Source organism: Sinohyriopsis cumingii, chromosome 14 (genome assembly GCF_028554795.1).
Source record: "Sinohyriopsis cumingii isolate HCF-2022 chromosome 14, ASM2855479v2, whole genome shotgun sequence".
Classification (NCBI taxonomy): Eukaryota; Metazoa; Mollusca; class Bivalvia; order Unionida; family Unionidae; genus Sinohyriopsis; species Sinohyriopsis cumingii.
The window spans coordinates 31,046,800-31,072,407 of record NC_142974.1 but is presented as its reverse complement, the minus strand read 5'-3'; the positions used below and the strand labels follow the sequence as shown (position 1 = coordinate 31,072,407).

Sequence of the window (25,608 nt, the reverse complement as noted above, 5' to 3'; positions counted from 1 at the left end):
TATGTATGTGTGTATGTATGTATCTTATTATGTATGTATACAAGTATGTATGTATGTGTGTGCATGTATGTATTTATGTATGTATGTATCTTATGTATGTATGTATGGTGTGTATGTATGTATGTATCTTATTATGTATGTATGTATGTATGTATACACATTTGTATTTATGTATGTATGTGCAAACAATGTGACAATGATTATAATATTAATGAGTTCACTCCCTCTTCTTTTATGTCGATGTATGTTACGTAGAAAATGTCGCTAACACGATTTTAATTTGGTTGAGAAAAATAATGTGTTTACAATATTTCACCTTTAAGAAAATCACACTTTTTAAATCAGACCCATGCAAACAATGTGACAATGATTATAATATGAATGAGTTCACTCCCTCTTCTGATATATCCGTGTCTGTTACGTAGAAAATGTCGCTAACACAATTTTAATTTGGTTGAGAAAAATAATGTGTTTACAATATTTCACCTTTAATAAAATCACACTTTTTAAATCAGACCCATGAAGGGTACAACCTGTCCTAAACTGCTGTGTATACAAGCGAGACAGCAAGATTTTAGTAGCCTGAGCCCTTAATTATGCAGCCTGATAAGAATTGTTTACCTTTGTTGACATGGTGCAAATGACGAAACTTCGAGCATCATTCGTGCTGCCCTGTTCCCTCACCTATAATAATAAAACTGAGCCAATTTCGAAATGTAATTGGAAACCAGAACAATTTTATCATAATGTTACATTTGGAAATGTAAATGATTTGCCTTGTGCAGTTTGGTATACATCTAAACGTTTTTACGAATGTGCAGTTGCAAAGCCTAATTGCTTCAGCTTCGTCATCTTTCCTCAGATCTTTATTACATCGCATATCTAATCTTAAACTTATAAATGTCAGAAATATAATTTAAAGAACATCACCTGGTTTGTAGTATGGTGGTCACCTCAGTTCTGGAGATCAATCAAAAATATTTCTAACAGATTTTTGATGTTCGCATTCACACGAGGGACATGTGTATGGAGAGATGATATTCTTTTTTTTTCCCTTTCTTGATGCGCGAGGGATATTTTATGTTTGTTATAATCAATAACTGACCATATACCTTTCTAAATGACAAACATCATGCCTGTCTGTGTGTGTACGAAATGTCACATAACAACCATTCGAGATGAAAACAATATTTGGATATAACTTTAACTTGTACTGAGGTATGTGCAGGCCCGCCGAGGGCAATTGCCCAGTAGCCCGGGCAATTTCTAGCTGCCCTCTGTCAACTCAGCCATAGAAAATTACAATTTGTCCCTTGCAATAATCGAAGTTATGGTTGATTACTACAGGATTCATATGCAATAATACAGGATATATACTGGGTATGCAGGAGTCGAAGGTATGGTAGATTTGTACAGGATGTATATGCATTAGTCCCAGTTACTTACTACAGAATTTATATGCAAGTTGAAGTTATGGTAGATTACTTTAGGATTTATATGCAAGAGTAGAAGTTATGGTTGTTATATTAGAAGATTTATATGCAAGAGTCGAAGTTATAGTAGATTACTACAGAATTGATATACAAGAGTCGAAGTTATTTTTGATTACTACAGGATTTATATGCAAGAGTCAAATGTAGGTTAAATTACTATAAGTTTTATAAGCAAAACTGTTCAAATGTTTTAATTACAAAAAAGTAATGCCTTTCCATCCAGGAGGAATGGCGACAAACGTGTTTTCAAGGGGCTTCTGAAGCGGTGATATTGGATGTCAGATCAGAACCATTTTGATTTAGGGTCGAGTAGATCAATATAAATCTTTTGATGCCCCCAAACTCAACCCCCCAACCCCCCATTGATATCACAATCCATTTAGGAGGTATAATGATATGGTTTTTAAGATGCCTGCTGTTGTGGACAAATTGGATGTCGAAACAAAACCAATTTTATTTAGGACAAAAGTAGTCACATAAAATGTGTTCTGGTGAAAACCCCACATTGATATGACTTTTATGTTCAGCTGGAGTGGAAATAATGTTTTCAATATGACTCCCATAGCATCCATACTGTACGTCAGATGAGCATACTTTTCATTTAGGAACAATTAGACATCATAAGAAGTCCTTGAGTGAAAAACCCATGTCAATACAACTTTCTGTTCAGGAGTAGTGATAAGATGTTCATCTTGGCTGCCATGATGGGCTTACTTTGGATGTTAGATCTGCACCATTTAATTTAGTGTCAAGCAGACATAATATGAAGACTTTAGCAAAACACCCATCTTGATATGACCATCCATTCATTAAGAGTGGTAATAGAATGATTTTCAAGATGCCTGTTGTGGTAACCAAGGAGTATCGTATCATTTATGACCAACTAGATATCATAAATCATCTGGTTAAAACCCTATGACAAAATTACATTTTTTCATAGAGAGTAGCAATAAGAAAATTCTCAAGATGGCTGACATGATAGCCATATTGACAGCCACATTGTATTGTCAGAGTGGCACTATTTTTATACAGAACCAACAAGATTTCATATAAAATCTTTAACTGAAAGCCCCATATTGATTTGAATATCCATTCAAAATACTTAAGATGCTCAAAGTGATGGCCATATTGTATGTCTAGGTATATATAGGTGAATTACCATAGTTAAATGAAACAACAAAGGAATGAAAAAATGAACTAAACAGCATATGAGCAAAAAGCTAATTAAAAAAATATGTTAATTAGTATACAGTGTTAAATGCCTTAAGAGGTTGCCACAAAGAATAAAAATGGGATATAAGATGGGTTCTATTGAAAACATGAATTAATCTTGGTATACATAAGGCACCTAAAGATTCCAAGATGGTGGATGTGAACTGTTGCCATGGTGCATTTGCTTAAGCTTTAGGTTTTGATACTCAAATATCACCAGCCAAGTGGAACCTTCACCTATGTGTCTCCCTTTTGTTGACATTAATGTCATTTTTAGCACAAGTTCTGTTTCCTGAAAAATGAAATTTGATTTTGCTGACTCAGTTTTACAAGTTAGTTTCTTTTTCTGCACCCTTTTAAAATGTTTATACCGATAGTGTAGTGCCCAAGTACAAATCACACATACTTAAATAGCAGTTATTATTAGCAGATTATGGCATATCATTGATTTGAAAATCAAAATCAAAGAATATTTGATTACATTCAAGATTTATATTCATATCTTCACCAATTTAATTTCAAAACATTTACAATAAAATAGGGCATTATTTTTTAGCTTAAATACACACTCAACAGAACAATTGTTCCTCTGCAGTCATGCTAGCATAGCCTTCTAACATGATAATTACAGTGATAAGGATTAACTGTTCATTAGTCACACTATCTTTTACCTGTTTATTTAAGTCTTTAGCTATTCTGCAGATTGAGAATGGCTGACCGATCTCTGAGAAAGGCGTGCATCACAGGAAGAAAGGGGGAGACCTTTGTTAATTTCAGGAATATTTGACTGGAAGCTGGAATCCATGAAAGCCATATTTATGTCTGGTCTTATAATCCAGTTGTTCAAACCATTGTTGAAAAACAGTTTTTAAAAACAATCACAGTTGTTGGTTGCATTTGGTTGAAAGTCTCTTATGGCAGTGCATTTGTTTTAAAAAATTAGTCTGTACATTACGAGTTTTGTCATAAATGACAGACGGTTGCTCAATGCAAATTCCACTGTATTCCAAGTCTGAAATAAAACTGGATACAAAAGATATCCAAATATGAACTCCAGATTGGTAGCATGCAAATGTTCATGGACAATACATGATGGACAACACACATGACAGATGCTGTGCCATACTGAAGACTCACTTTGCCTAATGGCCAGGTGAGCTGATGATCACTTAACTTGTCTGAATGTCAAGTTATACTTACATATTTAGCTTGGTTAAATCTATAATTAATAATTTTGGGGGAAAAACACACAAGTTATTTATGTGGCATCAGTCAAGTTATTCTTCCGATATATCCACAACTTAGACTTAATAAAATCCAAAGTAGCTTACATTAACTTTACAATTTATGTCCAAGTGCTGAGTATCATCTTCATTATTTTAATGCCACTAAATACAAAGCTGGTCAAAATTCACTTGTATATGTGCACATCACTTTGTTCATAAGCTCAGTCAAGTACACAAATGCAGTTGATGACCTTTGACTTGAACCCATAAGTCTGGTTTTCAAAACCCTTTAAAACAAATTCTTCATCGGGGACCTCCAACTGGCTGTATCTGGATGATATAGTATACCATTGTGTTCTGGTGTCTTAAGGCTAGAAAGGGATGTCCGAGACAACGGTCATCTGTCTCTTGGACCCCATGCTTAGAACATTCAATGATCCAGATCAGCTTTCATGTCAAAAACCAACAGAAGTGTCGTTTATTCCTTTTCAACCCCACCCCTACTGTTGACACTTTTCTAGCACAAAGAATCACAGCTGTAGGATATCTTTCATCTCCTCCTTCCTGTTTTCCAGCAGGTCTCTCATTTCCAACAACTTATTTCTCCTCTCCACTTTCTGAAAGGAAAAGTTTTCCTATTTTAAGAAAACAAAAACAAAACAACAACTATAAAAGCATGTCCTTCATTTTTCAACAGAAATTAAAAACGTAAAGCCTTTTAATGTTTATTTATTAATACAATTATGGGAAAACATGCTTTGAATCAATCCAGCTTTCTTTAAAAACCTGCCTGATTTACGGAGAGCTTTTAACTGTTTTTGCTAATAGTAATGTTTTGTGAAAACAAGTAACAGACCAAAGAAACTTAGCTTGATTTTGTGCCTGTACTGCACCAAGTTGTTCAAGCACCTAAACCTGGGTGAGATTTAATTCTGCTTGTGAATACCATCAAACAGCTATCATATTTTCTAATAATGTACTTTTTTTTACAGAACCTGAAAATTATAATGATCCCCGGTCTGGGACCGAATTCTTTTAGTCAAGGACCAGTCATATATAAACAACATTAGCCCCTGGCACCTTTAATATTTCTTATTTATTTATATAATGAGAAGAAAGTGTCTTTTTCTAAACATCTGAAAAAGAGTAATAAAAGTGCACTGATACAGCGTAAGTCAATTAACAGTAAGAGCTGGTGGTGTAAAATTTGACAGGATATTTGCAAAAAGGGTATGCAATATGCTGATTACCAGTCTAATCTTAATCTCTGGCAATCAAACATTTCTCTATTCTTAACCATAGCTAACACTAAGCAATAATACTATTGGATTACAATAAGCTCTAAATGCTACAAGTATGGAGGAAGGCAACAGGGCTGAGCACATTTTCTTTTAACCACTAGTCCAGGACAAGTGGTTTCAGAAAATTCACTAGTCCCACCTTTCTCTTCATTAGTCCCACCTTACTTTTCACTGGTCCCACCTTACTTTTCACTGGTCCCAAAATGGTAATCACTTGCTGAGATTTGATGAGACGTATGTACTTAATCCAATAGAAGAAGAAAAGAAAAAAAAATACAACATAATTATTTCTTAAAAGAATTTAATTTTTCAAAAACATTGGTTGTTATACATTTCGCTTCTTCAGGTTCATGTATATATGTTTTAGATGATGGATTTGAAAATATGTCCATGTATATGTCTGCCACCTTCACCAGCACTAAGCCAGCAGTTGATAGCTGTGTCTGGGTTAAAGTCCTCAAGCTCTGGTCTATTTGCAGAAATGTACATTAGCATTTTTAAACTCTTTTGGTTTAAGGAATTCCTTAAAGAAGTCTTGATTAAGTTCATTGAACTAAATCCTCGTTCACACTCAGAAATAGCTACTGCACACTCAGTATCCTTCTTCCATTTTATCCCTCCATTTTCAAACAAATTTACCTTCTCCGAATCGACGTTATTACCTTCCTTGAGAAAATAATTTAGCAAACTCATTTTATCCACACAGTAACTATCAATTTGCTTGACAACTACTTATAAAGTGGTGAGAACATCAATTTTCTCTTAAATACGAACTAAAACAGCTCATTAATTAGCGTAATTGGTTCGCTTCAAACACAATATAACACGTAGAAGTTAATCATCTGTATATTCAATTATAAATTAAAGAATCATTACTGTCATTTAATCAGTTCATAAAGGAAACCAACACTGATGTCGGTAAAGTACCTTTCATTAATTTAATTACACTGACTCGCTGGATTCAAATCATAGTGAGCCGCTTGTTATGATCTAGCCTGAATAAACTCATTGCAACAAAACCGCTTACAACACTGCTAATTGATCATACTGGCTTTCTTTTGTTTGACGTGTTTTGATTTGCCAATAATTTGGTCACTTAGCCCAATATGCAGTCAAGCGGTAAAGGGATGTAAATGTATGTATACACGAAGAGGGGTAGAATCAAGTATTCAGTATGCCCGGAGGGCATGATTGGCCAAATAAAGATAGATATAGTGATACAATTTCGAAAATAAGGACCAGCCCGACGTTTTTAAAAAGCACTTGTCCCGGATTAGCAACTTGGAAAATTTTACTTGTCCGACTTCAAAAATGACTAGTCCGGGACATTGGGCTATGGGATTTGCTCAGCCCTGAGGCAAGAATCAAACACAGGGAATTTCTCTGCTATAAAAAATGTTGCACTGCTGGGCTTTAAATGTTCCTGGTCCAACAAGACAGAAATTATGATAAAAATGAATGTATTTGGACTTTCCAGGATCACGGGAAAAATGAGGCTTTGGCTTGAGTATGGTGATGAGAGGTCATTTATGTTTTGTTCAACATGTATGGTATACACACAGTCAGCCAGTCGTTCACGTGCCTTATTCAAAGGCACATCAGATTTTATAAGTGATCCATTGATAGCACGTGAAACAAACAAAGAGCATATTACTTGCACCAAATAAGTTATTAATAGTAAATAAACATGCCCCTCTCAATCATCAAAACCATGATTCTGAACCTTTACAGAACTGCTGAGCACACAAGGAGTTATTCATCATGTCAGTGGGACCAGGACTGTTGACTTCTGTACAGATGAGACTATTCCCCACTGACTGTTTTTTTTTTCTGAGATAGCACTGCATTTAACACATACAGTCTGATCCCTTAGGCAAAGTTAATATGAGGTTGCACTTTGCTTGGATTTGGGGTGATTTTTGGGGAAACAAGAGTCCCCAAATGAACTGAGGCTTTACTGGCAGAAAAATATTTTCTGGAATTAAAGATAAGACCATAACTTCATTTTAACTTCTAAGTTGAAACCTATGATACACTTGAGCAGCAAAATTTTCCAATTAGTCATAGTGGCAGGAACATTGGATGTAAAGTTGGCATCATTTTCATCTAGGACAAACTGGACACCATTAGAAGACTTTTGGTGAAAACCCATGTTGACATGACCATCCATTCAGGAGATTAAATGACAAGCTATTCAACATGTTCATTGTGGCAGCAATATTTGAGGTCAGAGCAGCACTATTTCATTCGGAACCAAGTAGATATCATCATTAGTCTTCTGGTGAAAACATTATGATGGTATGGCTTTCCATTTCGGAGGAGTAGCAATATTTTCAAGTTGACTGTCATACTTAATGTTAGACTGGCACAAATTTCACTTACTACCAACTAGACATCATAAGAAGTCTACTGGTGAAAACCCAACGTTGAAGTGACTTTCCATCTATGGGTATTGACAAGATATTCAAGATGTCCACTGTGGTGGCCATATTGGATATCAGATGGGCACAACTTTTATTGATGATTACTGATTTTTATTGATGATGACTAATTAGACACCATAATGTCTTCTGGTGAAAATCCAATGCTGATATGACTCTGTTCAGGAGTAGCTACAACACGATTTTCAAGATGTCATGGTGGCCATAATGAACATCAGATTAGCACTATTTCTCTTGCTACCAGCTAGACATCATCAAAGTCTTATGGAAAAAATCCCATGTTGATATGATCATATATTCTGAAGGAATAGCTATTACAAGATTTTCAAGACTGTCACAGTGATGGCCATACTGACTTTAGCATCACAAGTTAAAGTGAAGACGAGGCACATCATCATAGCTTTGGTCATGTTGAAGACAGTTAGACCTTGAGAGGAATGTGTGTTGTCATGGCAATCCTCCACACAGTTTAGGAGGAGTAGCAACAACAAACCTGGGCTAGGACATGAATGGAGAATGAACAAAAGGCCATCCCATAAGCACTCATGTTTATGACCAGCAGAACTAATGAAAAAAAAGAAAATGCCAAGTCAAAAAAATAAGTATAACAAGTCCAAAGTATTAAAAATCAGAAGGAAAGTTTACTTCCAATAGGAACAAGTAGCGTATAATAAAGGAATAAAAAATGAAATGAGCAAAGAAGGAAAACTAGGAAGTTACAGTTTCATACTCTTTTTGAAACGAATATGTTCATTTGTTTACCAGGTTCTCCCTGGACAAAACTGATTTTTCCTAGGTTCTTGTATAACCATTACCGAATAGAACCAGTAATATATTCAGCTTTCATAATGGGCATTGCGTTTCTCTCTCTCAAATACCATCTGAATTAGGCATGTGACCATGTGCTGAATCTCAAAATGCTTAAACAGAAACAAGAAAAACTACTGAAATTCATATAAATTTGCATGTAATTAATTTAAATTCACTGAATACAATTTTGTAACTTTGCTTAACTGCATATGCTGGTATATAAAAAGCTTTTAAGAAAATCATTTAAAATTTTGACCAAAGGGAATAAAATACTATGAAATTTGCATAAAAAGGTACTGATGTTTTAAAAATAAAATCTTGTTAAAACTGACTGGTGCCCTATGAACTACTGTCAGTGTAATACAACTGTGGACTGTATTCAATGGAATCAATGTCAAGTATGCACTGAAAACTGCCCCAGCAGTTAGTTGTTGACATTCATGCCTGTCTGTGCATAATAGGATATATATGGTTGCCAATATATCTCATGGAAGAAGCACCCAGGGAAAAGCCCGGTCAGAACCACCAACCCACAAGAAGCTACTGGCAAGCTTTCTCACATACCCACAATGACCCAACAGTCAGTCAATTTCTACGTAATTTATTTAGCAAGTTCTAATAGTACAAGTGGTGGAAAAAATTACTATTGATGATATTGATAACACCATTTTCCCAATGAGAACAGCCAAATAATAAATAAAGATTTATGACAATCTCTTTCATTAACTTTATGTATCCAGAGGGCAAGATAAGATTAAAATATTCTTTTTAACTTATTGAGATCACTTGCTGCAGATGGTACAGTGCAATGCTAGACATATCTTCACACCAAACAATAGATAACAAGATGGAGGAGAATACAGTGTAACCAATCTACCTGAACAATCCACTTGCCCTAGCACGTGGACTGAACTGTTTTGTGCCGGCACAAAATGGTCCAGACCGTAATTGTATCTCACATGATTAATGAATTCCACAATGTCCAAAAATTCCAATAAGTATGGATAAATTTAATTTTAGCTGAAGTTGAATTCTTCATGTGATCAAGTGGTGGTTGCAAATATCCCGTTTTTCTCAGACTAGGATCAATATTTGCAAAACTAAACATCTTTTCCCTGTTGTGAACAAACCTGTTCTTTCTTCCAACATCCCAGTAGTCTGGAGTCTCTAAAGTTTGTTTGCTTTATCTTAGACAAGGCATTACCCCAACAGGTCAAGGTCATTCCAAAGGAACCTGTACTAATATGTCCCTTACAAGCACCAAAACTTCAGGTAGGGCAGTGTTCATTTCCATCTGAAATAAAAGGGAAAATAATTTAAATTAAATAACTCCATCCACATTATATTTTTTCATCACAAGAAATAACCTTCATCTAGGTAAGATAAAACAACTTTGAACTTTGCCAGCATTGTAAACTTTTACACTGAAAAATTATTAAACCAACTTTACTTAAATCTGCACAACAATTTCAAGTTACTTTAATATTTATTATCCAATCTTCTCAACACTGTTATAAACATGAATTGAAAATATGTCATTATTCTTGTAACATTATGTATGGTGCAAGGGAGATAACTCAATGAAATATATACTGTGTAGTATTGTTTTTTTTTACCATTTCTGCATTTTCATATGACCATATCCAGAGCTGGGAGGGAGGGGTAGACCCTCCCAGCAGTAGATATGGTTTCGCTCTTCAATTGTGTTTTTAAATCTCTTAATTTTATGTTCATATTGAACTCTTATTATTGTTTTGCCTTATTATAATGGTCTATGCATTTCTGACAGTGCTATCCAGACTTCTCATCACTGTCATAAACATGAAAATATCAATTATCCTTGGAACATGATGTATGGGAGATAACTCAATGAAATATTTATGGTGTAGTATATTTTTAACCATTTCTGTATTTTCAAATGATCATGTCCAGAGTGGAGAAATAGGGGTGAAGAGACTCTCCCAGCATAAGATATGGTTCTGTGCTTCAATGGTTTTTTAAATCTCTTAATTTTAAGTTTATATTTAACTCTTTTCACTACGGTATTTTGCCTCATTATAAGTGTCTATGCATTTCTTACATTTTTTTTACCTAAGCTTAATATTTTATTTTTAATATTTGTATGGGTAAACATACATTTCAAGCATATGCTTTTAGTTGTTCTTGTGAGAAACTCTTCCATAATTCTAAATATGTAATATTTGTAAGGCCATTGACTAATTGTAACTGAAAGACAATATATGAAAGGATGTGTGAGTGACTCAGTAGATTATCTGGGATGGAAGTAATATATTTTGAATTATTCCAAACTCTGTGTGATCACTAACATCAACAAATATTCCTGATAACTGTTTTCACAGGCTAATTTTCCCTTAAACCATGGGTTGATAATTCACTTTATTTTGTGACATTTTTAAACTGTGGATTCATAACTGACTTTACTTTGTGACATTTCTAAACCATGGATTCATAAACGAATTTAGTCTGTGACATTTCTGAACTGTGGGTTCATCATTGATTTTAATTTGTGACATTTCTAAACTATGGATTCATAAGTGACTTTCATAAATGAATTTACTCTGTGACATTTATAAACCAAGGGTTCATAATTGACTTTACTTTGTGACATTTCTAAACTGTGGATTCATAACTGACTTTACTATGTGACATTTCTAAACCAAGGGTTCATAACTGAATTTACTTTGTGACATTTCTAAACTGTGGGTTCATAATTGACTTTAGTTTCTGACATTTCTAAACTACTTTAAGACTGCAAGGAATAGGTGTACACTCCAACTGTTTTCTTCTATGTCAGACAGTCTGTCAGTATGAGAAGATATGTTGCCAGAATTTTTGTTTGTGAGATCTTCCACATCTACTTCCAGAGGTGTAATTATGGGGTGGGGGCATTGAACACTGGCAAATAACAACATTATTATACTGTATATGCATACTTAATTGAAACCAATCATTTAATGACTTTGCATCACTACAGTACTTTGACAATTAATATACGAGTATAAGGTATTTGCGTACCTAACTGAATCTGCTCAAATGGCAAATATTTGTATCTGTTTCTTATCACTCCATTTCTTAAGTCTTTTTGAAACTGATACGATTTATTGGAGCACCTTGTATCTGTATAATCATTGATTTATTTACATTGGTAAAAGGACCTATTCTTCAGAGTAGTGTAAATTCTGCTTTGAGAACCAAGTCACGTTTTGCAATCAGCATTTAAAATAAATGGCAGAACCATTGCAATTCTGGCCAGTCTGAACAAATCTGAGAATTGATCTATAGAACATCCAAGAAACATAATTTTCCACAATTCATACATATTGTCCCTTGGATGCTTTTTTGGCCCTGGATTACATTTTCTTTTCAAGACTAAATTAACAGGTGCCAATCACTTTCTTATGCTATGTTTAGATATTGTAAAACATGTGTGGGACCCAGGGAATTAAGAGTTTAACGTTGTTTTTTCTGAGTTTATCATGGTATAAACTGTCAGTTGCCAACTCACACAGCAAATAACGCCCAAAGGGCTGACTGTGTGAGTCAGCAACTGACAGATTATACCATGTTAAACTCAGAAAAAACGTTAAACTCTTATAACTGAAATTTCAATTATTCGTTATGTTATTTTGTTTGCATCATTAAAAAACAAAAATCTTAACTGAGCATAGTAATACATGTTTATGGCTTTCTGTTACGTAGCTGTTTAAAGCACTTTGGATTGTCCTGCTTGATTGTAATAAGGTCATCATAATACCAGTCCTTCAACCAATTTAAGCCAAATTTTTTCAATTACTTTTTTTAAAAAATTGTTAGAATGTTCTTTTTCATTTGACGTTTACTTTATGTCTGCCTTCACTGACAGTGTTTATCTTATGCTGTACACATTAATCTATTTACAGAAGTGGGTATTCTTAGAAAAGTAGTTCTCCTTACAGTTCATATAGAAATAAACACAATTCATTTTGATCACATGGTAACATTCTGACCAATGGAAATATTACTTTCCTTTCCCAGCTACTGGCATTGCAATTACGGCACTTTTAATGTGGGTTTCTCACCTTTAGAAACAATTTACAATTCTGCTATCATGTTGATATAAACTGTGTGAAATCAAGGTACCCTGGCATATACTTAACAAACCTGCCTACTCTGGGTACAAGGAATATTTAAATGGATCAGCACTTAGTCTCAGTTGCGTGTGTGAATTGATAAATATTACACTTACACATAGACATTAATTTACCATCTGCATTTTTATCAATATTTTTTTAATCAGCACCTAAAGACCATACCTACATTGATGCAATGTCCTTTCCACCTCTCAGTTCCAATCAACCTGTATCAGTCAATATCCGAGTATCATACCATAAATGTCAGAGTATCATACCATAACGGAGTTACACAAATCAGGCCAGCATCAACCCCGATACCAGAATTCCAGCAGTCCGTACCTAAATGCAGTAAGCAAGTTGGTGGTAGTGCTACTGATAGCAAAACAAAATTACATCTTATCCACTCCACCGAAATAGACCCAAAGGCAGGGAACTGTACCTTATACACCCTGACAATGATAAATTTAAAGTGAAAGACTGGGCTTGCAATGGATATATGTGGTTCAATAAAGGTGGCTCTAGTATTCAAAAATAGAATCCATCATTATTTTCTCTATGCAACAAATCTGAGTGTGCATAAGGGTCACTCCAAAGGTACTGACAAGTTTCAATAAAAAGATTACATGAACAAAGACATCGGTTATTATATAAAATCATTATATCTTCCAAGACCACAAGGCAATGACAAAAATGAAAACTCAGCTGAATACAGAACACTGCCGTCAATTCTAAAAACAATCAAAGAAAAGGATATTTACAAGCAGATTGCAAGCAGTGGTGTACCAGGTGTGAACCAATGGGGTGATGAACCCAAGAAATTCCAAACAAGCGAAAAATCATGACATCTTTATAATTCAAAACCATGACATGATACAATTTATATTACCTTTCAAATGACACACTACATCAAAGCTGTAAATCATGACATCACTATTTATCCATTTACGAGTCGTAATATAGCCCATCCAGACATTCTATCCAAACCAAAGATTTTAATCATGAAATCCAGTAAGTCTGTACTGTTGTTGTATAATACAGTGTTTAACATAGGTGACTTTTTTGTTTCCATACTTTTTTTTTCCAATGTAGTGTAACAATCCCAGCAGAATTCATGACCTCAAGCGTGACATGCTTCATGACAAGTTTTGGAAAACTATGGCAAGATCAGTCCCGAACTATAAGAAAACCAATCCTGTTACTGTCACAGTCGACGAACAGGCTATAAAAAATGCTACTCTAGGTAACCTACCTGAAGACAAAGTTGTGTAATGTTGGATCCATATAGAAAAAGACATTAGATACTGGCTTAAAGACCATAGCACCATATATTCAAGTCAGGTCAAGGAACTGCTACATACACCTTCAATCAGCAATTTCACAGATCTGTACTACAGATTTCTGTTGATTGGAAAGCACGGTTCCTAGATTCTTTTGAACCAAGTTAAAAGAAGACCTAATTTATATAAGATGCATGCAGGAGGGTACTAGAAGATGCTTAAGTTTACAATCCATACTCTTGTGTTACAAATAACATTTGTAAAGGTATGAACACGGTGATAAAGTGCCTTACTGGCTGCAAGGAAGTACCCCTAGACATTGTTGTTCTGACTTTCAACTACCTGCAAAAGTGCTATGTTCACGAACTTCTACATGGATTTTGTGATGTTGGAAATTACGTGCTAAAATTACGTCACTGATCAGCAGCCACTGATAGAGAGGAAGTACACATACCACAGAATGTGTGCAAACCCAAAGACATCGTGGATCAAATCAAAATAGAAATGTTAAATGGGGACAAACACAACAACACAGAAAGCAATTTTGACACTGAGACTATAACAAATACATCCATGATACACACTGAATCAACACATTGTTCCACACAACATACTCTTGCAGTTGCAGCAGTAAGCAACAAAAAATTTAACATATTCCTGAAGCTGGGCCCTGCACACTGGAAGGTCCTAAAGGTAACAAATATGCTGTTCAATTATATCAAAAGAAAACCTGCTTGTGTTTATCTCTTGGCACACGTTACCATATCCTGGTATCTAGAATGAGCATTGGCATTAACAATCTAACTGATACACCGGCTTTAAATTTAACTCAACTTCACAAGAACACTAGCAAATGAACCAACAAGAAAGCTCAATAAATAAACATGACCATGGAAAAGAAATGACATTTCTGAAATAGCGGCACTGGATTCTACAGTAAAACAAGCCTCATTCATATGCTGAACGTCACAACTAAATTCAGACAACAGCGCGGTCAAAACATCTCTATCCATTATCTGGAGACGATACAAATCATCGGTTCCATGTTCAAGGAAGACAATCAACTTTGAGAGCCCACTTCCAAACAACTCTCCTGCAAATGCACCACAAACACCTGTGTCACCAATTAAGCAGTCCAGATGCATTTCTACACCTCAGTGCAATGTTCCAAAATCCCGGAAAAGTTCTATTCATGGCTGCTTCCAGAAATTGCTAGTTTCTGTACAGAAATGTACTGTTGCATCAACACCACTCAAATGTACTTTAATTACAAAATCTTCCAAAAATTCTCATCTAGCAAGTTTTCCAAATTCACCTTCACCCAATTCAAAAGCAAATAAAAGAACCTGGACTAATTTCCGAAATAGTATACTGTTTTTAAAATACAAAAGTGACATTTTATTTGATTAAAATCTTTGCTGCCAAACTATCGATTTTGCTCAATGCATGTCAAAGCTTCAGTTACTTAATAATGAGAATAATAGTTTAGCTATGACATTTCTGCAGTCCAATGGTGTGGTGCTCACTGCTGACTTTATGTCACAGCCAGCATGATATAATTTTGTTATAATGACTATGCTGGCGATATAAATTTATAGTTTGATGAAAATAACTTGAGACCTCACCTTCTCAAGTGTACTGAAAAACATCAGATAGCTCCATTTCCAAAGTCTGAGAGTACATCAACATGCCAAAAGCCTGACCTGCATAAGAAATACACAACATCTGTCATTGAAATATAATGCCAAGGAATGCATGGACTATGAAATGTGTATTAAAATATTGTTTGCTGTGACAAATGTAACACCTGGATACACAAGGTTGTGCAGCCATTGCAGGAAATGTTAAAAATGGCAGTATTTCTGGCGACTGATAATTTGTAAAAAATGTGACTCATTTGTTGAGACTGTTTGTTCTTGAAATTATTTAAATAAAAAAAAAATGCTATCTGTGTGAATTTTTATCAGTTTCATATGTGATAAATTTGCATATATTTGAATGGTCAAAAAATATAAGAAAAAGAATTTCAGCCCAGTATGATTCATAACAATATCAATTAAAGTAACCACTAAACATGGACTGTTTATTCTTTCAGATGTTTATAAAGCTAACTTAAGTAATATCATAATCCTTGACATTTCTACTAAATCTGTCTTGCTTGGGTAACACATTTTATTCCCCAGAAAAAAATGTTATTCCAGATACAACACGAAAAGGAAAATTTCCATTACATAATATATATATATATATATATATATATATATATATATATATATATATATATATATATATATATATTAAACATTACATATTTATTGGTAATACTAAAAAGTATAATATTGTTTTATAATTTTAATTACCGGATTTATCGAAGATAATGTGTTTTGGGAACGGAAAATTCTGGTACGGGTACGTCTTACATATTTTAGTCCATACCATCTATGTTGCCGTTCGCTTGCTTAGTAGCTTCATCAATGCATATCTTTACTGAACAATTTCTGACTTTACGATTCCTAATCAATGTATTAATATCTGCCATTATTACCCTCTTACATGTCGTTGCGTTTGATTTCAGCTATATGCTTCTTCTTTTCTGGTTTCTAGCACATTATTACTTCTCGTCATGCGGTCTTCTTCGATAACGTTCGATTTATGTATGCCTAATATTTGTGCTGCGCTCTGGCTCAAAAAAACATCCGTACATACGGTGTTTGCTGCGAAAGACAGAGCAATTTTATTTATAACTGAGATATTTGTTTAAGGTAATAGTATACAAAATTTCCACTTTGTAATTTTCTTTTCTCTAAATAGACTCTTTATAGAAATTTGCTAAACTTACTTTTATAGTTCTTTTTTTTTTTGAATATGTTACTGGGCATGGTCACATAGCGTGGGGTGGGGGTCATGGACACCGGCACATACAAACAAAAGGTGTTTGGTGCGTGTGGAACTTGATTCCCCTCACCTCTAAACATGTTTTGGCCTACATCCGTACAACTTAATAACAACTACATGTTTGAACCACCCACCTACCCACACAAATAATACTGCTGGCGCCCGTGGTGAGGGGGCATGCCTGATCTGGGACCATACATTTACTCAGTATTTGACAACTAACTAATTATACCTAGTCTTAACCCCTAAATACATGGAATATACATTTAAGACCTCCATCCACATATATAACATGTTAACCGATGAAAATATTTACGTGAAACTTTAGCTTTATATATATATATATATATATATATATATATATATATATATATATATATATATATATACAGACTTTAGACTGTATATCGTAATCAGTCACATCCCGTCCTCAATGTCAAGGTAACAAACAAAGCACAACGAAACAAAAAAGGGATAATATATGCCAGTAGCTAATTCCCTATCCAGGCTGGCTGTCACTTGTAATCCTATCAGATATTATGATTAAATGTTAACCAGTTCCTTGCCTTATCGTCCAAATGGTAAGTTTTGAACTGTTTTGGTGCCACCTTCAAAGTTGATCGGAGCGGTGGCCTAGCGGTTAGAGCGTCAGCCTCAAATGTTGGAGGTCGCGGGTTCGATCCACTGCCAAGTCATACCAAAGACTTATAAAAAAGTTGTACACCTTACGGAAGTATTCTACAGGCGCTTACTTATTGACTCCTATATACGAATATGGACTTCAACCTAGGTGATACCGTTATCAAAATTTTGCTTAATTTGAGTATATGAGTATAAAATCACGAACAATCATTAAGTTCAATATGACAAACGTTGGTACCAAAGAACTGTTCACATGAAAATTGGTCGGGGAAATAGGCATCGAATATGAAGACCATTTTGGCTGCTTGAAACTTTTATAGCAAAAAAAGACATGACACATACGATAACTTTACATTATTCATTGACAGTCTGTCCTGCATTATCTTAGAAAACGCCAGAATCTTAGATCAAATATATATTTTAAATCTAAAAAAGCAGTCAATTTTGTCAAAAATTCTATGAATATCTTCGGCTAGATTTGTTTTTGATAGCTTCTGTATCAACCATTTAAAATCCATAGCAACTAAGTAGAATATATGTTTTTCACATCTTCCAATCGAAAATACACTCACCAAATTTTAAAGAATTTGAGGAAATATTTAGCATGAGATGATGTCTCCAGCACGTGTCTCTTGATCTCGATGACAGCCAGGTGGGAAACAATTTTTGTTACGTTTTCAAAGCCACTTCATTTAATGTGTTCAGCTTTCAGGAAATAGTAGTTTTTACATGTTCAAGTCAATGTTTTGTCGCATAGACTCCGAATTCCTTTTTTTTTCAAACATGAATCAGGTGGAACATATATTTGTATATTTTAAAAAGAACTGTGACAATCAAATAAAAACTTATACAAGCAGTGTTTTAGTTGAGAGGAAAGAGGCTTATTATTTGATACAATAGTTTTGTGTTTGGTTTCTTTTTAAAAAATTCCTTGAAGGACTCTTGGTAAATTAAGTAAAACTCTAATGGATTTCATCCTATTTATTTTTCTTATAATGATAACCAGTAGTTTGTTCAGCTCAGATGCTCAAATGATATCATTGTCTTTAGATCAATTAATTTTCACGCAAGCATTGCAAATGTAACTACAATTATTGAATTCGTTTTGCTCAAGAATGATTTAAACACCATTTGTATCACCATAAAGAGCAACATTGTTGCTTCGATACATTCTTTAAAGAGCGGTCTATGTACATGTAATCCGCCATGTTGATCTTGGAGGTATGAAACAATTCATACTGATACCGAACTAACTAGTTACAGGAACCGTTGCATGCTTCCGGTAAATAAACATCGTCTACTCATTACACAAATCATATCATAAACAGATATTAAGTAGAAAATACGTTTTGAAAAGCAATGATACATACGATGTTTGTTTACCTATGGAATGTTATGTATCCCATTATTGCTAGGTTCTGAATCGCAAAAGAACTCTTCTATGCTCCCAGAACAATAGGGCAGGTTAAATATACATATACCCCTCTTTTTCAGCAAGTACTGAATGAATGGTGTTACCCTGTACGTCGATATAGCTGTTGTTGAAATGATACCTACTGCTGGACACTCTAGCGAGAGAATTCACTAAGGTACAGACACAGAAATCACACGTGACGCTGAGTTGAATGAGCTATAAATAAGTTTCGTCACCATTAGAAATAATCTATTTGTTAGATCTTTTGCTCTCTCTTTGCCAGTACAATTATCCAAAATATGTTGAACTTCGATCGATGTCATCCATGATTCCATCTTTATCATCAATTAAACATTATATCGATATCATCCCTGATTCCATTTTGATCATCAAATAAATATTGTACCAATGTAACCCCTTTCCTAACTATATCATCAAATAAACATTGTACACATGTTATCCATGATTCTATCATGGCAGCAAATACATATTGTATCGATTTCATTCCTGATTCCATCTTTATAACCAAATAAACATCATATCAATGCCACATCTGATTCCATTTATCATAAAATGTTATATCGATACAATCCCTGATTCCATATTCGCCATAAATAAACAAATATGTACATCACCGATTCCCTCCTTATCACCAAATAACCATTATATCGATACCATCCCTAATTCCATCATTATCGTCAAACAAACATTATAATGATACCACCCATGATTCCATATGTATCATCAACGAAACATATCATTATATCGATGCAATCCTTGATTCCATATCTATCACAAAATTGGTAGACAGAAGGATCATCCTCTGATTATTTTGTCTTGAGAGAGAGAGAGAGAGAGAGAGAGAGAGAGATTGTATGACGTAAACTTTCACAATAGAAAACGACAAATATTTATGAATAAAATGGAATACCGTATCTATCGTATAAGTGTACACAAGGACTTCTAGCAAGACCCTGTCATAACTCCCTATTCAACTGCCGTCTCGAATCTTTCTGTCTCAACTCAAAATCGCAAGATTATTAAAGAAAAATTACATCATCGGTTTAATATTCAAAGTTTTCTTTGTATATATGGATACATTTACTAAGATCTGAGAATCGACATTTTTATTTGTTGGCTTTTAATTAGTTACTGTTCGATATACAAATTGGTGTTTTACGTTCAACCATCCAACTCTTAATTCATATTATATTTCATAATTTATGCAAATGCTTTTACACTTCAGGTGCCCAGTATTAGTTTTATTCAGCTCAGACCAAATATCCATCATGTTATCTCTCAAGTAGATCTTGTTCATTCCGTTTAAGTTATATTTAATTTGGAAGTGAGGGACAAATTCTGGATTTCATGTATGTAAGTTATAAACTTTGAATAATAAGCATGAACCTTTAAACGAGAGAGAGAGAGAGAGAGAGAGAGAGAGAGAGAGATTTTGGTATTTATATAAGTAGATAAAATCATTCAAGGCATGAATACATACCCTGCCTTGGACCACACTGGGTATCCTTTGAGAATGGCGATGGGTGGATGAAATTTAAGAATAGAAATATATCGATAACGGTTTCGTGTATTTTATGTATCACGATATGGCTGGCTATCTACATGTGCGTGTATATGAGTACGTGTATATATGTATAATTTTGTTCACCTTTCAGGCAATTTAAAAGTTTTTAAATACTTTAAGGGATTAATTAATAAGTTTGTTGTATTCGTAAATATTGTATAGATATAGCCTAAGACATTGCCGACATTTGCATTACTATTTTCCATAGCCGTTTAGTAAGCATATTTGAGTTTATCAGATCATACTGAACATGTGACTTTATGTTGCCCTGATTTAGAGTCAGTCAAAATCCTAGAAACGTGAAGGGGGGTGGGGGAGGTATATGTAATTAACTCCAACAATTGGAATCGGCGACAGTCTGAACACTTTTCATCTGCATGAATGGGAAACGTGTTATGTTTATCTCAAGGTGGTTTTTTTTTAAATATCTTTTTTAAGTTTAGACATGCAATGGAACTACACTACTTCCATTTTGGATAACATATCACGGACGTTTTCCTTTATACATTTATTCACAGACATATAAACACAAGAGACAGCATCAAACACTTAATGATGAAAATAGCATACGAAAAGAAACATCGCAGTACTGAAACTATTATTAATAAATACAATGTTAGAAAGAACAGAATTGAGACTATTTCATCAATAGTCCATTCTTACCTGTTTTATATCCGCTTCATTAGTCCAGTTCTGTATCATCTGACGTTATAAAACTTGAAAAGGCATTTGTATTTCGGATAAGGAAGAGAACTTTTGATATTCAGGTCAAAAGATCAAAGGTCAAGTCATATATGGCTGAAAGAAGAACCAAAATGGTTCCGACACAATATCATACATCATATACCTAGACTAAGCTTTGTAAATTACTTTCACATAGAGTTAGGAAGAAGGCTGTCGACTTCAGCACTCCTACGTCAAAGGTCATTCCCACTGTGATTGAAGAAGAAAAAGATTTCCACATAATAACATTAACTGTACATCACAGATCTGGTCCAAGCCATGTGCGTAGTTACCACCTGGAGAAAGGTCAAATGTTAGGGTGACTGTGACTGAACAAAAAGAGAATTTTGCTAGCAAAACTTCAGTTCTCGATCACGTACCTTTACAAAAGGGTACAGATGGCTTACTCTTTGGATAAGGTAAATATATGTTGATTGAGGGTCAAGAGGTCAGAGACCAATGTCACTTTGACTAGGAAAAGAAAACGGTTTTGCATAAAGACTAAAGTTGTAGACTATATATCAGAATAATAAGAAAGTGGTGGTTTCTGCACATTAAGTTTGGTTCAATCCTTCAAAGCTTTGGCAAAGGACAATGTAACTGAGGCTCGTTAGTTCAATAATATTTGGAGTCAACCATTCCCTACCAGAGTCACATATAGGAAATCTAAACACGGAGAGGACGTATAACGTACGGTTCACTGTATTCTTGTTACACATGCTCAGACACATGAAAAATATGGCAGGCTAAAAATATTACTTTGAAAATTGTAGGGTCACTGGTATATTGGTAATTTATTCCTTGCAGTACTCTCAATTCTCGCGTCAGGATCTCTACTGTTAAAAGTTGGAATTTATGTGTAAACTAAACAGAATTTTGTGATTATCGTTTCCACTGATAATAACTATTCATGTGTAAGTACTGTCTGTATTTTGTGAATACTTAGCGTGAGCTGTGCACTTAATTTGTTCACTTTGAAATAAGTTTCTTATATAACAGAGCTTAGAAATACCTTTTTAAGAGGTGGGAGACATTGTAAATATTTTAACGTATAAAATCGACCGCTTCCGAAATGCCATTGCCGATTACGTTGTATGCTCGGTGGTATAATAGAAGGGTCAATGATTGTTTTTTGTCTGTTTTTGTTGGTTTTAATGAAATGGGAAGTAAATGATTTTCGAACATGGCCCCTACAAATATGCAGAATGCCTCCGTCTTAGTTACATGCAACATAGACAATAGACTGATTAGCTTTTCTTCATTTTCATAATAATAATTGTTTACACAGAAATAAATCAAAACTGGTGCTTGTACGCTTGTTTTCCTCATCTGATTATGTAATATTCGTCTACAACTGAGCAGGATTTGACTCATGGAATGAAAAAGTGAATCACCTATTTATCTATCTATCGAGGTAAGTACTTGTCGTGTATTTAAGTACTAGTCACAGAATACATGTCGTGTCCACGCAATGATTTATCAGCAAATCGTCATCTGAACATCTTGTAATAGGAGCATACTGAACGTGCTCACGTCAGGATGACCGCGCACGTTTTGCAAAGGGAAGTTATTAAAATTCGTTATTTATTTCAGCCATGTATAAGTTTATTACATATTTGACATGTATATCAATACGAATACCGGAAGTAATAACATTGAATCTGCACACTGTTATTGTATTTCAAATATAATTATATAGTAAGCTAGTACATTTTGTATTATTAGATACACATATTGAATTTTCCTTTTCAAGTACATAGAGCATTATGAAAAATTAAAGATAATTTAATCAGTACACGTTCATATGTAGCCCCCACCCCTACCCCTTCCCACCTCCGCGGGAAAAAAAAACAGCATATGAAAAACCAGCCAGAAGATTTAATTTAGCGCGCGCTATTATAAGAACATGGCATCTCAGGCTGAACGAAATTCTTTTTTGACGTTATTGCAGTCTTTAAATATAGCAAAACTTTCCCTTCTGAATAGTATACAGTACTTTAAACATTTCACACTTATGTCTTTAAAATAATCTGTCTCTTGATTTGAAATATTTCCAACTAACCTTTATTAGAAAAATGTTTGATAAAAGGCTAATGTGGTAGTATTGTGACTGCTTTTGCTCATTGTGATAGTGAAGTTGGGGTGATCATTCAGGGTTAAAAGTGATTATCTTTAATTCAGCATGAATAATATTTTGATTTTTTTATCAATCACTAGTTATAATTTATTAAACAATTAAATGAACATTCAAAATAAAGTATCTATATATAAAATTAAAATTAAGTTGATGCTTGTTTGTAGATTCTTGTGCTAGAAAAAACTTGCTACGTTCTATTTCTTTCATAATATATGTTTTATGTGCGTACAATGTACTCATTTCACTTTGATTAGAACAAACAAAATCACTGATTTATTTCTTTGAGCTTTTGTTGCGGTGATTATTTCAGAACAAATGGGATTTTATTCAGTATGAAACTTATATTTTGATCAATTTATCATTTGCATTTAACACTGATACATGTTTAAAAAAACAAAACACTATTAAAATTAAAACGCATTTGACCCTCGTTCGTAGATTGATCTGCATAAATAGACTTGTCATCTTCGTCAATGTCTTTCAGATTTTTTTTTTTTTGTTGTTTTTTTTTTTGTTTTTTTTGTGCACAAAAAAAAAAGAAGTTTACTCGTTTCCCTGCCATTACTGATGAGAAAATGATCGTTACTGTGATCGAAGGAAATACTTCTTGGATACTTTGTAACTTCCAAAGTAATGACCTGGAGAGTAACGCCATCTGCTGATAGTTTATGAATGTTGTTAGAGTTACGTCCCACAACATAGACGTTGTCAACTCTGTCCACTGCTATACCCAAGGGATACTTCAGGTTGTTGGATAAATAGACGAAATACTGTTTTCTGTATCTCAGACTGAAACAATACACTTCATTGCTGCCACTAACAGACATGTAGACATGTGATTTGGGTATATCCAGAGGAGGATAAGCATAATATGTCTGTTGACAATCAAATTTATGAGTGTAGCCTAGTGATTAGGCTCCAGTAACATTTGTAACTATGACATGAATCATCATATTGGCCTGATACAACGATCTCCTCTCTGGTGACTGCATCAAACCGCAAGGAATATACTTGGTTGTTACAGTCGCTGTGTCTCTGACGGAGCTGTCCCTAATGGACATGAACTGGACAGTTTTCTTATCAGGTATTGTTATTGAAACTTCGCTGTTTCCTATCAAATACATGTCGTCTGGTTTTGCAGGCAGTTTGTGGCCTGTGATCAAGTTATATGATGAATCATACAGACAACAGTTCGTGTTAATGTAGTCTGCATGAACTGTTTATCCATCGGATAACTGGACGATACCGAAGTACAATGGTTTGCTAGCACTTGAACACTGAACGTCAATAATTTATAACGTCTGAATACATTTGCTCTGTGGACCTGGTTTATACAAATCAAATTATCACATTAGACATTTGACAAGAAAAAATGCATTTAAATCCAATTATTTTAATGATTTGATAATGTTTTTATTTCGAAATTCTCTTGAGGGAGGCCCCCACCCCCAATCCCAACAAGAGGGAGTGTGTCATCCCTTCCCCTTCTCTCGTCGCTGCGCGATGAGGGGAATATCGGGGTAATTTTGTTTTGCTTGATTATGAGGAAAAATGGTATAGGGACAGGCCAGTAAGGCACTTACAACCAAACAAATACACACACACTTCGTTTACTTTTGCACAAGAAAAAAACAAAACAAGATTTTCAAGCCTGTCCATCTTCTATGTATTCTATCCTCCTCACCACAGCCTCACACAAAACACGAATAAAGAAGACGATAAAACGTACAATTATTTAAAAAATGTGTTAACAGAAGAGATGATATGACTAAATGTACAAGGAAATGCCTGATATAATCTATTTCTCTGCTCAAGTGACTATATTGGAGGTACATGCAGGAAAATATTCATGTAATTTTGTGTTGATTCTAATATTTCTTGTAGTTCTCTTCGTTTTTTTCTGAAATTGCTAGTGGCTGAGACTAACGCTGTTTGGCACTATTTGTGCTGGAGTATTCAGCCTTTGGCTCTCGCGGACTATTAGGCCGTTCGCTTCCACGCATGCGTCAGCAGTTTAAACTTTTTCAGGTCAATAACCGATGGATAACATTGTTCTGTTCTAACAGGGATTTATACTTTAAAAATGAGGTTTCTGAAGATTTGACGCTATGGGTCAAGAGAGCAAGGATTTCACACACCATACGCATGCAAATGTCAGTCGAAATAAATTTATTAATTGCCAATAGTCTCCGAAAGCCAAATGCTGAAAATTCTAGCACTGTTATGGCCAAGCACCGTTGGTTTCCATATCATAAAAGAAAGGCAAAGAACTACATATTTGTATGCCTTTCTTTTCATTCTTCTGTCCGTCAGTCTGGT

General features: G+C 34.4%; 1 long non-coding RNA gene across 3 annotated transcripts; it reads right to left on the bottom strand.

Moving 5' to 3' along the window:
- Positions 1 to 4,232: 4,232 nt before the first annotated feature.
- LOC149783509 (uncharacterized) lies at positions 4,233 to 16,548 on the bottom strand. 3 transcript variants are annotated; one of them, XR_016414025.1, is made up of 4 exons: positions 16,447 to 16,548; positions 15,519 to 15,596; positions 9,614 to 9,777; positions 4,233 to 4,548 (listed from the first exon to the last, which is right to left on the bottom strand). It is a non-coding gene; the product is annotated as an uncharacterized LOC149783509 (long non-coding RNA). The 3 variants fall into 3 exon arrangements; XR_016414024.1 differs by having other exon boundaries at positions 16,439 to 16,530; XR_016414026.1 differs by lacking the exons at positions 15,519 to 15,596; positions 16,447 to 16,548 and adding an exon at positions 12,797 to 12,926.
- Between the last annotated feature and the right edge of the window lie 9,060 nt (positions 16,549 to 25,608).